The sequence below is a fragment of the Dipodomys ordii genome, unplaced genomic scaffold (genome assembly GCF_000151885.1).
Source record: "Dipodomys ordii isolate 6190 unplaced genomic scaffold, Dord_2.0 Scaffold246, whole genome shotgun sequence".
NCBI lineage: Eukaryota > Metazoa > Chordata > Mammalia > Rodentia > Heteromyidae > Dipodomys > Dipodomys ordii.
The window spans coordinates 275,336-279,869 of NW_012267462.1; positions in this window are offsets into that span (position 1 = coordinate 275,336).

Consider the following 4,534-nt stretch of genomic DNA (forward strand, 5'->3'; position numbering starts at 1 on the left):
TTTTGTTTTCTTTTCCTTTTGTTTTGCTTTTATTTGAGAGAGTAAGTGAGGGCACATAATATGTGGAACAAAGATGAACAAACACAGCAGTGATACACACTGGACACTGTGTGGAAAATGAACTGGATAAATTATGGGTGGGGATGGTAGGGAAAAACTGGGAAAGGGAGACAGAAAAGGATATATGGTTCACAGAGAATTGTACTCATTACTCAATACCTGATTCATGTAACTGTAACCCCTCTATATTTCAACTCTACAATAAAAATATTATAAAAGATATAGTATATTCATAAATTGCTGTTTAAATGGCAAGCCCTTTGTATAAAAGACAATACAAAACAAACAACTATAGTAAAAACAGGGATTATACCGTAGGGGAGGGACATACTCATAACCTTGCCCCTGTAATTATAACCCCTCTGTATGGTATTTTCACAATAAAAAAAAGTTGAAACTAAAAAAAGAAAAAAATGAAAAAAGAAAACAAGCACACAAACAAATATAACTATGTAATTGCATAAAATAAGCATTTTTTCCTGGCAGAAACAAATATTCCCCTATCCCTAGAAATATTAATTTGAACTTTCAGTGTTCCAGATAAAGATTCATATCTTTCCAACTCTCTGGGTAGATATACCTTGTAACAACACTGGAGACTTATAGTATGTGTGCATGCATGTGTATGCACTGTTGTGTGCATACAGGTGTGAAGGGAGACATGGGGAAATGGAGAAAGGTGAGGATGGAAAGAGACACTGCAATGAATGTAAAGAGGGACTGTGTGTTTAGGTATGGAAACCAGAAGGAGGGGAGAGGACAGGAGATGGCAATAGTGGTATTGTAACTGAAATACAGTATGTGAACGTCATCAGTATAAGAACATCAGAAGTAAATAGTAGCGAAATAAAATATCCAGTGGTAAGTATGAGCAAATAAATTGTATGCATGTATGTATGAAGGTTTAAAAATGAACTCCTTTGGACAGGTAATATATACAAAGGGAGATGACGGGAAATGGGAGAAGAGGAGGGAATGAGGATTCATAAAATCTAGTTTCTCCAATCTTACAAGATGCAATTTCACAGTATGACCATTAGATGGCACATCTGACACTGTTCACACAAAGCCCCCAATAAGAAATACTAGAAGAGAAATAAGAGAACTATGTCTGCTGCCACTAGTGACACCCACTGGAACTCTGAACAGAGCAACAGCCCCAAACATAAACTCGCAGTTAAGTAGCTTCTCCTAGCAGGATGGATTTGGGGGTGAAAGTCTCTGCCCTTGCTGATTCTGAGACTGGAAGCCTGGCATTGCCTCTATCCCTGCATTCTGTATGGCACCAAAGCTGTCTCTAAAGGAAGGAGTTGTGTCCCCTGTGTGTGTCCTTATGGAGAGTCACCTGCAAGGAGGAAATGGATGTTAAGAATGCAGTCATCACACCCAATGCATGTCTTAAAACTTAAGACAATTGAGGAAAGAGGTTGTTTGGGAAGGATGGGAAAGAATGATGAAAAGGGTGATATTGAATAAGATGCATTGTGTTCATTAACTGCTTTATTGAATGGCAACTCACTTGTACAACTACTTAGAGAAAATTTTAAAAAGAGAGGAAGTATAGTGAAGAGTGACTTCCATATCACCAATGTCATTAGAAGAAAACATTCCAAGACACTCTTTCTCTAGACTTCTTCACAGGCAACAAGCTTGTAAGGACATGACAAGAATGTGAATCATCAGGACAGTCAGGAATCTTGGATTTACCAAACTTCTGTAACTTTGATGAAAATTAATTCCAATAGATTAATAAACTCTTCTCCAGGTATTTTGGCTCCTTCTTGCACACAAGGCAAACTAATACACCAAAAACCAGCACTGCCTGAGCAGGATCAGCCATAAGAGTTGACTTTGGGACATAGAGTCCGTAACTTTGTTATTCTCCATCCTGAAGCTTTGACCTTGGTAAGAAAGAACTACTGAAGCTCCAGATCCAGTGTGTCTGCATGGAGCATGACTGTATCCTTGTGAATGAATATATTTTCCTGTTTGGTTATCTGAATAGAATGACATTCACTAAATAGCCTGCTTGATCAGCATTGATTTTTGTTCTCACACTTAGATATCAGTGAACAAGTTATGTGGTCCTTATATCCAGCTTTCCTCCCTGCTTCCCAGGATGTGGGTGATCAGCAAGTAGATTAACAGCATCCTACTCAGAAACCAAGTTTTTTTCATTCTGGGAGAGAGGGGATGCTGCCTGTTTCTTTCCCTTTGTAAACAGGAGCTTGAATCTGAGGATTTCTGCCAGGCTTTTGTGGCATACATAGAATCTAGGATCATGATATTAGAGGGGGTCATGTCTGCCCATATAAAAGTTTTTGACCATTTCTTTTCTTTCTTTCTTTCTTTTTTGTCAGTCCTGCAGCTTGAACTCTGTTTCTGGGCACTGTCCCTGAGCATTTCAGCTCAAGGCTGGAGCTCTACCACTTTGAGCCACAGTGCCACTTCTTAACCATGTTATATATTACTTTTTAAAGTGTAATCATACCTGTCATTGATAACACTTGATCCAGGTTTCTTACCGTAAAGTCATTATGTGCAGGTCAGAAAGGTGAGGGAAGGAGGGGAGACCTGCAGATATGCAGACCTGAAGGGATCATATGCAGTCACCATGTCCAGTTGTGGGAGGTGAGAGGGAGATGCAGTATCAGTGCTGTCCCCAGCAGGTCCCCAAAGTTTTCTGCAATGAGCAGGTCACTCTTAAAGGACACAGATTTAGTCCTGAGCTTCATGATGCTCAGGCTTAGAGTGAGCAAGGGCTACATGGTGACATGCACATTGTGCATTAGAGAATTTTCTCAGTGTCAAAATTCAAAATGATGATTTACACAATTAAAATCATGTTTATTAATGTATTAATTTAACAGGTAATTTATTACATATAAATAATACATGTATAACTTCTGCATTCATTTGTGATGTGCTCCTCTATGTTCTGATAAGAAGGGACTCCAGTGGATTTAAGGCTCTGTCCTGAGGGCCCTGCCAACTTTCCACATTATCCCAGCCCCTCAGAATCAGTGAGAAAAGCCCTGGATTATCTTTTCACAGAGTCAGCCCTGCTCTAAAGGCTGGATCTCTCAGACTTTCACCTTAGTCCCAGACGTCATTCAGGTGCATGGCTCAGACTATAAGCACTTTCCTTTCCTGGATGTATTTTCTTCTTCCAGTAAGATTCATGGAAATGTCTGCTGGTTTTTCCCACCAGCGGGGTCTTCAGCCTCATCTCCCAGGCAGATAGCTCCATCTGTCATAACCCATGGCTGTGTACGCCTGCCCACAACTCTGATTTGAGGCTAGTATTCGAACTCTTCCATATATTCCAGTACCTGAAGTCTGTGTGGACTTGAAGTTCACAAGTCACATGCCCACACTTGCTGAAGTGAGCCCTGGAGCATGGATCATGGGAATTTAGTGTGTTATCCTCAGAGCCTGGCTTCTTTTAATCATACAAGAGTAGAGGCTCTCAGGATCTCTCTTTCTCATACAGTTAATATGTCCCTTATAATGTACTAGGTAGCCTTCACATTTACAAAATAGCTAGCTGCTTTCTCCTTGTTTTCTTTAGTATCAGCTTTATCCTGAAGTGCATAGTGGAGAGAGCAATTTCCCCCAGACAAAAGCAGTAGGAGATACACAGTGACCATATGATATGATTGGAAGTAAAATTTCAGAGGAGTGGCAAAGATGTGTCAACCTTGTAGACAGGATTAGACATCATTGTCAAAAGAGGGAAGAAGAGCAGTGTAGAAAACTTCTTGAAACAGTTATGCTAGCATGTAGTGCAGTGAGCGCTAATGTTTAAGAAGGTGGAGGTGATGAAATAACTACTCTCATGGCATTCTTGTAATGAATGGTTTTGAAGAGGCGTCTGAATGGCCAATGATTTGTGCATGGGCTACCGCAGCAGAGCAGTGTTATCTTTATGCACCACTGTCTTGAGTTTGTTAAGTTCTATTAGAGTACTCTGCTCATCATTTCCAGTTCTGACATTCTGCAAAATGGGATGAAGTCAGTCCACATGCTAATCTCCATATGGGGAAACACCTTCATGTCACTCTAGCTTTACTGTCTGTGGTCACTTGTCCTTGATTCTGTGTGTTGAAGATGTTCTCTCCACACTGTGTGGATCTACTTCCTGTCCCCAACTTTAGATTTGTTGCATTGTATCGGTTCTGTATCTGGATCACACAGACTAAACACAGTAAACACTGCTTTCCTCGTGGTCACTGGTAGCTCATGCCTATAATGCTAGTTACACAAGAGGCTGAGATCTGAGGATTGTGGTTTGAAGCCAACATTGGTTATAAGAATCTATGAAACTTTAAAAAAAATGGGATTGCATGATATTGCTGAGCTTCTGCATGGCAAAGGACATAGCTACCAAGATCAATAGAAAGCCCATGGATTGGGAGAAGATCTTAACTAGCCATACAACAGACAAGGGTCTCATATCTAAAATATACCTGGA